A 12,276-nucleotide genomic window follows, 5' to 3' on the forward strand; every position below is an offset into this window, starting at 1 on the left:
GGGGGAAAATGTTTCACACATTTCCCTTATCAACATTACTGTATTCCGCAAAAGAAAAGTGACTGCTACGAGATTTTTTATTTTCAAGAAGTTTCATGCGAGGGTGCAATCCTGTCACCACTAAAATCAAAGGGAGTTTTGCCATTGACTTCAACCAAGCCAGTATTTCAATTTAGGACTTTACGGTGTCATTCAAAGTGTTACAATATATAGAAATGTTAGCTGTGAAATGCAGTGAAAACACAGGCACAGATATCACACATGTAAAGTTCTAACGCCTTATCTAGGAGACTGAAATTAAGTTATGTTTTCCCAGTTAGCATATTTGTAAAGAGAGAGAGAGAAATCAGATTAAACACTCGAATTACGGTAGTGCAAGCTCATAACTGTTACAATCAAATATTTTTGGTTGGAAAAAAATAAAGCTGATTCCACTGAAACAGATTTGTCATCAATTAGTGCAGGGATATACTGTACTATAGTTACTTGTGCAAAATTATAGTTCCCTCCCCTGTCCCTATGCTTTCCCCCACTTATGACGTTCCTTACCCTCACATTGCCAGTGGGAGTCTGATATGTGAGTGTTTGTGCTCAGTGATTTATGGAGGTTATTTGTAATGAGGAACATTTTTCTTTAAAAAATAAATAAAAAATACTTTGCAGACAAGATAAATTGGTCTGATTGGGGGGGGGGGGAAGAGTAGAGCTGTAGCAGAGCTCTGAGGCTGCACATCTGTGTCTGGTGAGTTCAAATGCGTGGGCTTGGAATTTCAACAGCTCTGGTGGTACCAGAGGAACTTCAAACAGCTACCTGTGAGTACAGTCGGCGTGCCACCAGTGAAAGTGGAGTAGATTGTCAGCACCAAAGTTTCCTTCCCTGCTTCCCATCTGGAAGCATTGGTGTACCGTGGTTCAAGAAGTCATCACTTGATGCTGAACAGTTCTCTAACTGTTGCACTATTTCAAACCTTCTGTTTATAGGTAAGATTGGGAATGTTGTGGCAAAGCAGCTCCAGTCTCCATATCTTGAGTTCCCAAGTCTCTAAACTCAACCAGACTCGTTAAACTCAGTCAAAATCAGGTTTTGGCTAGATGTGGTACTGAAACTGCACTGGTTAGGTTGGTTAGTGATCTCCTTTTAGGGCTGGCAGAAGATGAGGTGTCCATGTTAATTATTGATTTTTCTGTCCGTTGCCTCGCATACCATTTACCAACAGTATTCCTGACCTGCCAATGGATCATAGCAAGGGTAAATTATGTTGCTTTTTGAGCTTCTAGAGCAGTTTCCTGACAGCAGGCACCCTTCACAACCTGCCATAAGAGCACAGCTATGTAAAATCCAAGCTCATCTCCTTCCTGGAGCTTGGCCTTATCAATAAGGAAATTAACAATCAAGTAACTTTCAGCTCAAAATTTTCTTCAGACTTGGCCATTCCTAGTGTTCTCTAGTAGGTCTGGTCTGCCCACAGCTTGATCTACCCTTCCCTTAGAGAGTCACACCTACCTCTCGGATATCTAGGGGCTGGTCCACACTAACCCCCCACTTCGAACTAAGATACGCAACTTCAGCTACGTTATTCACGTAGCTAAAGTCGAACTATCTTAGTTCGAACTTACCACGGGTCCACACGCGGCAGGCAGGCTCCCCCGTCAACTCCGCGTACTCCTCTCGCGGAGCAGGAGTACCGGCGTCGACAGCGAGCACTTCCGTGATCGATCTGGGATCGATTTATTGCGTCTAGACAAGACGTGATAAATCGATCCCAGAAGATCGATTGCTTACCTCCGGGTCCGGCGGTAAGTATAGACGTACCCTAAGTGGGGTAATAAGGGACCTGCAGCAGTGAGCCAGCAAAACCCACTTCAGTTTTCCACAAGGATCAACATCTAGTTTCAGGCAAACACCCCCCGCTACCCTGCCACTATCTACAGCTATACCCAGGGCATGCACTCTGGTTTCTTCCTCCCTGTGCAGTCCAGCTCCAATATTTATTTAGATATAAATACTAATTATGTATAAGGATGCCTCAAGCCTTGTAATACAATAAAATCTCAGTAGCACTAAAAATAAGTCATCTCAAGGAAGAACTCAGCCAGCCACCTACAATAAAATCCTTCCATCTTTCTGGGAAGAATAGTCCCAGGGGCCTGATTCATGTTTACAGGAAGGCCCTGATAGGGGGAAAAAAAATACATTTACATTCACTCTATGGCTTCTTTATACTGCCAAAACAGTGTAAAAGGGTTTTTGGGTAAATGAGAATCTAGTCCCATCTGTGCAACAGACAAGTGATGGGGAAGCAGAAGATAAAATACACAGCACTTTAAAAAGCCTTTGATTATTAAACAAGCTTTTTTGTAGCAAGATATGAGCCTCCTGCTTTTCTTGCTATTCTCAACCCTTTGCAACATAATGGCTCACAGGACATTTCATTCGGGAAGCTAACAGGCGAGAGAAGAAACAGGGAAAGGAAAAACTCACAAAGGTTCCCACTTCATGGGAATGACACATGGGATGTGTGCACAAGCACAGATGAGGGAGTCTCATGCATATACGTGGCTCCACTTGTGGCTGACGTGATGTTAGAGAGTCTGTGTTTGCATATGGGTGCCTCTATTGGTTGAGCAGAAGCGTGTAGAAATGTACGTCAAGTGAGAAGCAACAGCGTGGGTGTGCTTTGTTGTAGGGCTTGCATGACGAAAAGCATATAATTAGCTATAACATCCTGGAATTTAACACAACTCTACCAGCAATTAAACAAATACAAGCAAAAAAAAAAAGTAAATTTATTTTTCTTAAAAAGTGACAGAACAGATTGAGGTCAGAACAATAACATTTATAGAAATTGGGATGAAGAAAAGCTCCAGAACAATGGGAAAACTGCATTATAATAAATCACCAAAGAAAGATGACCTACGCAATTGCAACAACTGGCAAAGCACAACAGTCCTTTCAGGTGACAGGTAAAATTTTCTGGAGTATCATCTTAAACAGAATAAAGCAAGTAGGTGAGACAAAGCTAAGGGATGATCAGGCTGGATTTCAACCCAGAAGATCATGTGTTGACCAGATTTTAACCCTAAGAACAATCATTGAAGAGAGCATTGAATGGCAAAAATTACACCAACTTCATAGATTTCAGGAAAACGTTCGACAGCCTCCATCAATATTCACTCTGCAACATCGTGCAGTGTTACGGTATGCCAACAAAACCCAACACCACCATCTAGGCTTTATAACAGCATGTGGCATGTTGATAAGGTAAACAAAATTGAGCAAATGGTTCAAAATAAACACTGGTGTCAGAGATGCTGTCTCACCTCTGTCAATAGCAAAATCATAGTTCATTGATTTTGCACAAAGTGTAGACAGATGCAACACAGTCTTTGAATGGCTCATCACAGCACACTAGAAGATCTAGATTTTACTGATTATGTAGGTCTTATAAATGAGAGCTTAGTGAATATGCACGAAGAGACCCAAAGATTGTCCACCATTGCAAAAGAAAAGAGAGAGAGAGACAGGGTTGATGATCAGTTATGCTAAAAAAAAAAAAAAAAATCTAATGAGAAACCCAGCAACTCAACTCAAACATTATGTCAGAAGACAAAGGAATACAAGAGGCAAGTCCATTCACACACCTTGGCAGTAATGGACAAGCTAATAGGGATGTCCACAAGGAATAGGGTGACCAGATGGGATGGGGGTAATTGTTGCCTATATAAGAGAAAGCCCCTAATATAGAGGCCACCTTAAGAAGGAAACAGTATCACAAATTGGCAAGGCAGCAACTGCATTCACCAGCTTAAACAAGATTTCGTCACCAAAAATCTACAGCTTAAAGAGCAAACTACAAATCTTCAACTCCAATGTTATTTCCATCTTAACACATGGATGTGAAAACTGGAAATCTCCTGAAAGTAAAGACTGTTGTCTAAATACCTTCAAAAGCAAATATCTTAGAAAAATGCTACGTATTACATGGAATTAAATGTATAACAAATGCGGAGATTCATCAGAGAGTTCAACAAACCTTCTCTCTAAAGTTATCCACAAAAAAGATGGAAAAATCTGGGATGTTAAGAATTAAGACAGTGTGTGCCACGACAGGCATGCCATTAGGCAGCTAGAGGAACACAGAAAAGGATCTGACTAAAAATTGTATTTGGAGAGGGAAAACGTATGGGACTTAACACAGAGGACATGCAAAGATCTGCCCAGGATAGACAGGGACAGCAGAATCTTGTTTGTACCCAAAGCAACATCTGATGGGGAGGGGAGGATATAGATTCAGTTTGAACTGATACATGTGATTTTTTTGGCTTTTAATCATCATCAAGCATTCCTTCCTATGTCTAACAAATGCTACTGTTGAGCCATTCTTGAAAGCACAAGAATCTTGAGACAATAATGAAATGAGTGAACATGAGATTTACTTTGAAATCCAGAAATTCACAATGGGGCTAGCTACTCTATTTCAAGTGATGCCTTAGATCTCAATGAAAGTTAGCTTCCAAACGTATTCTAGTTTCCATCTGTACACACCACAGATATACAAGATTTTACTTAGGATTGCGTAGTAGGGGGTTTGTAGCTAAGGACTGAAGAGCATTAGCAGAATTGCACAGTAAAGCTTGCACAGTACAGTACCTGCAATACTAAAACTGGATCAAGTCACTAGCTCTTTACTTTCATTATTAGTATTGTGGTAACACTCAGAAGCTGCAAAAGTGTAACATTGACTCATGTCTCAATCTTAAGTACATCAAGATACTTTATATAAATTAAATAAATAAATAAATATGAGAAAGAGACGGAGATGAGCAGCTTCAAGAACTCTGCAAGAGTAGTGGACTAAGAACTGAAGCCGAATGCGTAGGAGTTAAGGAAAAGCAGCATCTCTCAGGATCAGGCCAATAGTAAGAGGCATATTTTCTGTTCTGTCCAGATATATATAGCACACTCATCACCATAATATCCCAGTTCTTTTACTTTTGTTGATTTGTATGTCAGTCTAGTGCTGAAGGTTAATTTAACCAAATTTCTCTTAGGTTATTTCTATATTAACACACACACACACACCCTTCCTCCACTCCCAGAGAGGTTATTGTTTCATTATTTTAGCTTCCTCTTTACTTCCAGGCACCTCTGTGGTGTGTTGGGATTTAAATGCCTCCACCACAAATGATTAGCTGCACAAGTCTAAATCCATACAACCTGAAGAACATACCCCTTCCAAATACCAGTAGGGGTTGAGATTGAGTGTGTGTGTACACACACACACACACACTTGCAGCCAGTTATATATGTAACTGACTGAAAGTGCCAAACCGGCTAAGTTTTGGTCCGGTAACATTTTGTAAGAGAAAATTAGTTCCAATGCCAAGTTACAGACTCACTGAAGCTAGATATGGGAGAGACCTCTTTTTTTTTTTTTTGGTCATCAATGAAGGGTTGTTCTGTGGTCAAGGTCCTGTGAACTCCATATCAAACTGGCCCTAGATTCTGTACCACTCCTGTGCAACAGATTGGAAGTTTTGTAGCTTCATTTATATTAATAAGCAGCTAAGTATTTTGTTGACTTACATATGAAACAATTAGTACCGTAGCCCAAAGTTATTTTTATATTACATTTAACATAGTTTACAAGCTATTGCCAAATCTTTAATTTTCCAAAATCACAAAAATATATTGCACAACATATAACTGCATCCTAGAATCTGTCAGGGGGAAGCTGAAGCTTTTGGCAGGTGCATAGGAGACAGCTTGAGTTCTTGGTTCCTGAGAAGGCAGGAGAAGCAGCATGGAATTCTGAGATAAGTACATTAATAGGAAACTAAAATGATCAACATTGAAATAGTTAAGTGACATTCAATTTTTCCTCTTTAGGTTTCAGAGTTAACACCGCTTTGAAATGCATTGAGCATTTCACATTTCTGAGCTACCATTTCATGCTATCTGCGAATTACAGAAGATGACAAATTAAAGCATGAACAAAATGTGATAAATTAAAAGGTTTTCTTTGCAACAATTTTTAAAAAAGAACGCTTATATTACAGAGCACAATCTGTGATACAGGCATGGATTCTGGGTCCCTGCACAACAGAATATGTGCTACTGTTTTATACAATCTAACTCTGCATTAATCTAATGATGGGGCACCTTCCCTAAAGACCTGAATAAAGAAGGTTTATGAATGGAAAATAGTATCTAATTATAAGGCCCTTATAGCAGTCCATACAGCAACAACACTAATTCTACATATGACTATACTGCAGAGTTTTCAGGCCTTTACCACTAACATCAGATCCTAATGCCATTGCAACCATGGCAAAAGTTTCCACTGGCTTCAGTGGCCCCAGGTGAAGTAAATAAGCCTCTTTAAGAGAAAAGCTAGCCATAATTTTATAACCTACTGCAGCCCTATTCATCACAGCATTCCTTTGAACTGAACACCACAGCAAGCTGAAATTTAGCTAAAAGGTTAATTGCTACAAACCAACAGAAACCTTGATACTCAAACATTAATTAAAATGTAAACTGCTAACAACACTGTAGCAACTGAGAACTCACTTTTTGCCATTAGAATCCATGAAATCTAAGTGTACCAGAATAATGCAACCTTTCATCTGTTCTCTAGATAGTATGCAACAAAAGTACATATAATACAGCAAATGTATGCAGGGGAGGCCCATTACTAAATAAAATGTACTCTATTTATACTCATGTGGTTTTAGCTACTCAATCTCTAGTGAGAGGACAAATATCAAATACCTAGCATTTATATATAGTGTTTGCATTTGCAAGTGCATCACAAAACTTCTATATATTAATCATTGTACTAAATAAACCCCACCTGAAGTCTCACCAGTGTTTCTTGTCTTTGGTAAGTAAGCTGTAATTCTCAGCTGTGACCTCCTTGTTCTGGGCCTGATTCTGCACCAGCCTCTAGCATGCACATGCACCACTAAGTCATAGTTTATTCCATGAGTAGGCCCACCTTCCCTGGGGAGTAATGTGTGACATCGGGAGACCCGGTGCCAGCTCATGCTAAGGCCCCCAGGCCTCACTGAACACCAACAAATGCATAGCTAGAAACTAGCCTGGTTTATCAGCACATTAGCATTGTTAGAATGTATGTTAAATTGATAAGAATGTGCTTAGTGTTATAGGACACCGCATTATTGATCTCACTTATAACCTTGGTAGCCCATGGTATAAGGTTATATTGAGTGTTTGCATTGTAAACCTCGGTAACTGTGGAATTCAAACAGGAGAGAAGCCTTTTCTAATGCAAATGCTGGCTTCCTCCAGAAGACTTTAGGCCCCGGCCAGCAAGGCGGCCTTTGAAACCAAATGAGCCAATGTGAGGGTCAAAGAACAAAGACTTTGTTAATTGCATTCTTCAGCCCCTCCAGGAAGAGACCTGTTCATGAACTCATCACATCAGCTTGGACAATGGGGAGAAATGGATAAAAGTCTCTGATAAGTAGAAACTGGGTTCTTTTTGGCTGCTTGGACTACAATGTATGTCTACACTGCAATTAGACACCTGCAGCTGGCTCATGCCATCTGACTCAGACTAAAGGGCTGTTTAATTGCAGTGTAGATATGCAGGCTTGGGCTGCAGCCTGAGCTCTGGGACCCTCCCACCTTGCAAGGTTCCACAGGCCGGGCTCCAGCAAGCCCAAATGTCTACACCATAATTAAACAGCCCATTAGCCCAAGTCAGCTGGCATGGGCCAGCCACAGGTGTCTAATTGCAGTGTAGACATATCCTAAAGGGGCAAGAATTACTAAGCAAAGAAAACCACCACCCCACCCTCCCCAGTTTAGTCCTAGAGGACATATGGAGTTTGCTTATTATAGAAGTTTCTATTATATTTTGGAATCTAAGATTGTAATTCATTTGTGTGTATACATCACCTGCTTTAACCTTGTAAATAACTCATTTCTTTTCTCAGTTAATAAATCTTTAGTTAATTACAGATTGGCTACAAGAGTTGTCTTTGGTGAGAGATCTGGGTGTGCAATTGACCTGGGGTAAGTGACTCCTCCTTTGGGACTCGGAGTAACCTGAATATTGTTGTGATTTTCGGTGCAAGGGATCAGCTACAACAAAGGCAGGCTTGCCTGAGTGGCAAGATAGACTGAATTGCCCCAGGGGCCTGTCTGACTCCATGGTAAGGCTGTGATAGGGCTTGCGGAGTTTGCTCTTGCTACTTGGTTGGTGAAATCTAATTACAGAACATTCAACCAATTCATTTAACAAGAACTACATTAATTTTTTTTTAAAGTTCTTACTAGAATAGGAAATAAATTTGTTAATGATTGTTACATTTTTCAACCAAGAGATGGTCCTAATAATTACATTAAAGCTCATGGAAATTAGAATTGTGGTTTCCTGTTTGCCTGAGTATTTCTTATACTTTAAATACTGAATCACACCTACATGCTCTTCTGAAATTCAGTAGGGTCAAAATTACATTATAAAATCTGTAGTTAATCAATGAAAATGAAAAGATGAAACAAATATAAACACCCCCCCACATGCCTTCATCTCAAGAAAGCCGAGGCTGAACAGCACTCTCATGATCATTAGGGGAATGGGGGGGGGGGGAGAACAGGGAAGCCAGATACATTACCTCCCAAGGAAGAGATGGATGTAGTTAAATAGCCTTTTCTATACCCATTCCACATGGTGCACAATATTAAACTACTGGAAATCAGCAAGTGAGAGCTGAGTGTACCAGATGGATTTCATGCAGTAGAATACTTAAATGCTCATTTACTAATTTGGACTCAGTCCTGATGGAAATTACAGTGGCTTGGAAATTGGACTGAAGTGATTGGATTTAATTAACCTATTTTCCTTAGAGGTGGACAGGAGAGAAGAAAAATCATGGCAACTTTGTTTTATACTACTAAAGAAAATCACAGAATTAGCTGAGAGTGAGACACTTGCAAATATCCTCAAGATCTCTGAAGTTACATTTAGCAGCCAGCTGGCTCCCAGTTATATTTTCCAAAGTACACAGCAAGAGGGGAAAATCTGCAGTGGCTCCCTGCAGACTCCTGGGGAATTCACCTCTGAACCCTGAAGACTTAGTAATTGATACAGGATTATGTTTTAGAAACAGATGCTTAATACTGTATATCAATTAATCTAGAATTAGGTCTATTTCAATGCCACAAAGAAAACACCATGAACTCACCAAATAATGAAAGTCTTGAATGGTGCACAATTCAAAGCAGCTCAAGATTTTTTTTAAAAAATTGTGTAATCAAAACAAAATAAATATTCTGTACTGTAACCGCACATTTAAGGATCTCAATGGATTTCAAGAGATGACTAAACTGATATATAAATCTTTTTAGGACACTTTAGTAGAGGGGACAGAATATACATAAACTGACATGGTAATGTGTTTTGTTTATAATACAATAGAGGAAGAAAGGAACTATTCTACCCTATTGGCTGTATTTCACAAGAGGGAACAGTCTCTAAACCTTCTTCAGACATTTGCACTGAAACTTACAGGAAAGCTTATAGCTCTCGCAATGCAGCGACATGAAGGCTGAGCATACGTAGCTCACCCCCAGGCCAGTTATTTTCTCCCAAGTCTCCAACTAACCTTAATTCCCAACGGCCTCACACTGAAAAGTGTGTGTGTGTATCGGTTTTTAAAAGCCACTTTGTTGTTACAAAGTTTTCTTGGTGCCTCTTCAATTTCGCAGCCTCTTCTTCACTCTTTCACCGGGCTGGTAGGGGACACCCCAAAAGGCACAGCTCCTCTTTTCCCAATAAGCCAAGCGAGCTCGTCAGCTTGAGGGCAAAGGGGGGCACGGAGCAAGAGGGAAATCTAACCAGACCCACTTACCTGTACCGTATGACTGATCCCTGGCGCGTTGGGCTCCTCGGGCGTTAGCAGCAGCAGCATCCCAAGCCCCTTGGAAGCCCCCCGGTTCACATCCCCGGGGGGAGATGCAACAAGCCCCCACCCCAGGAAGACCCCCTCAGGGGCAGCAATGCACCCACCAACCAGCTGGGGAGGGGAACAAGGTCCCTTCACTCCCAGGGCGCCGAGCCCGGGGTTGCCAGACCCCAGCCGGGTGCCTGACCCGCCGCAGGTCACAGCTGGGTGGGAGTCGGGCACCTACCTGAGCGCTTGCCCGCAGGCAGCAGCCGGGCTAACGGAAGCTCCCAGGCAGCAGCGGCGGCGCCCTAGGCAGATACAAGCAGCTCAGCCCTTCTCCTCAAACGGCCGCTACAGGCGCCAGCAACAAAGGAGGTGGGCGGGGAATGGCAACCAGAATCATAAATTCAGCGGCTCCACCTGGGTGCCTGCTGGCGCGGGGAGCAGAGAGACCGGCTCTTCGGCTCTCTCGACTCCAAGGGAGGTTCAGAGTGGGCGGGCTTCATCTCATTGATTGACAACTGGACTGACCAAAGAGAACCTCTACTCTGGGCCAAGCAAAGGAGGCGCTAGCGCCCGCCTTCCCGGCTGGTCTGGGGAGGGCGGGTGTTTCCATGATGTCAGCGAGAGGCGCCTCTCGGACAGGTGGAGAGAGAGGATGGGGTGCGGGCGGGCAATACCCTGCTGCCAGCAACGTGGGGAGCTGTCACTCGGGGGCCAACTGAAGGGCCAGGTCTCCAGCCTCTCCCTCAGCAGCTGGCGCTTTCCAGTGGCAACAAGTGCGGGGTGGGCCAGCTCCACCGGCAGCCCAGCAGAGCCAGGTGCTCAGCCGGGTGCTGAGTCAATTTATACACTGGGGGTGCTGAGAGCCATTGAACCAAACTCTAAGCCCTGTATATAACAGAAACCTCTTCAAGCCGGGGGTGTGGCAGCACCCCTCGTTTCAGCACTTATGGTGCTCAGCACCCAGCTGGCTGGGTCTGGGGCCCCTAGCAGCCGGGCGCTGAAGGCTGCAGAGCCTGGATTTCAATGGACCAAATTGATTCTGAACTCGTTCTGTTGCACCTTTGTCGGAGCCAAGAGACGGGGGTTTCCACAACAACTGGTGCGGTCTGTCCTGGCCGGAACATGCCTGCTGCCTATGGGGTAACAGGCAGATCTGAGCACCCCTGGCACGTGTGTGGTGCCCTTCCTCCCGTGCAACCCCCGCTGGAGATCTGCCACCGTGCCCCCAGTAGGCGGTGCACGCGCGGGGACGGGGCTCTCCCCCCAGGGCGCTTACAAGAAGTGTCACTCGAGCTGTCAGGGCTCCGGTCCCACCCACGAGCAGACAGGACCGGGCTGTCCAGACACTGCCAGGCAGCTCCATTTACAAACACGCCCCGGGACGTTCAAACTACACCAGGAAGGTCCGTGCGCTGAATTACCCATGTCCGTTCACACGTGCAAGGATCGCACCTCCGCCTTACTGCGCGCACTAACAAGTACAATGCAGAGATAGAAAAGAAGAGCAACGTAGGGGAAGGAGTCAAGATTATACCTTAATTCTTAAAGGGAGGCAGGAATGGTCCCCAGCCCCTGTTAAACTGTTTCAGGCATAGATCTAACTTCTGTCTGCTGTTCTCCGAACAGGCTCCGTCCTTGCCCATCCTGTGGTTTCGCTCGATGCACTAACAAAGGACAGCCTTAGCCAGTCCCTCCTCCGCTGGGGCGGCTGCCGCTACTGGCTGCTCGGAAGGAGGAGGAGTTGTTTGCACATTGCATTTTTCTAGTCATCGCGTTAAATACTTGGCGTCTTTAGTGACAGGACATAAATATTCCATCGTCCAACAACATCATGTTGGATGCTAAGGTTAAGATCTGCTCCGTCAACTTCCAGATTCAGAACTGCTGGGTCAACAAGGAATCTGAGTTGTATGGCTCTCCCTAAAAGGCAGTAGACTCAATTATGAAAAAAAAATCAACCTCCCCCGCACAGAAAAAAGCCATTAACACCTTAAAATTAACATGCTTGTCTGAGTTGTATTGAAAAAGAAGCAACCCGAATCACTAATGAGATTTTTTTTTTTTTGCTTCAAAGATGGTTAGAAGTGCTAAGCTGATTCTATGTACTCTTTAATGTGTGCTCCAAATCTTTCCAAATTTGTTAGCTCAAGGCTTCTAGGGATGTAGGCAGGTGTGTGCCATGGTGCCCAATTTTTATTTTCAAAGTACTCGCTATGCCCTTGTGTACTCAGCTTTCTTTGACCAAGAAATCAGATACTTTCAATTTATGTTCTGAGCTTTGCATTTTCCTTAACTGGGATGATTGTGGTAAGTGGACAAAGTTCCTGCTCATATGTGCCACTATACAGGATT

General features: G+C 43.1%; 1 protein-coding gene across 5 annotated transcripts in view; it reads right to left on the reverse strand.

Annotated features, from left to right (window-relative positions):
* The window catches only part of OSBPL3 (oxysterol binding protein like 3), a 121,773-nt gene extending 110,157 nt beyond the window's left edge, over positions 1–11,616 (reverse strand). For 2 of the 5 annotated variants that reach the window (XM_005290875.5, XM_005290872.5), the window contains exon 1: positions 11,459–11,616. The gene's annotated coding sequence lies outside the window, so the exon portion shown is untranslated. Of the gene's footprint in view, positions 1–9,882; positions 10,447–11,458 lie in introns of those variants that run through there. The other 3 variants (XM_065583385.1, XM_005290873.5, XM_065583386.1) reach the window with 3 other exon arrangements.
* Positions 11,617–12,276: the final 660 nt, after the last annotated feature.

This window comes from Chrysemys picta, chromosome 2 (genome assembly GCF_011386835.1).
Source record: "Chrysemys picta bellii isolate R12L10 chromosome 2, ASM1138683v2, whole genome shotgun sequence".
Lineage (NCBI taxonomy): Eukaryota > Metazoa > Chordata > Testudines > Emydidae > Chrysemys > Chrysemys picta.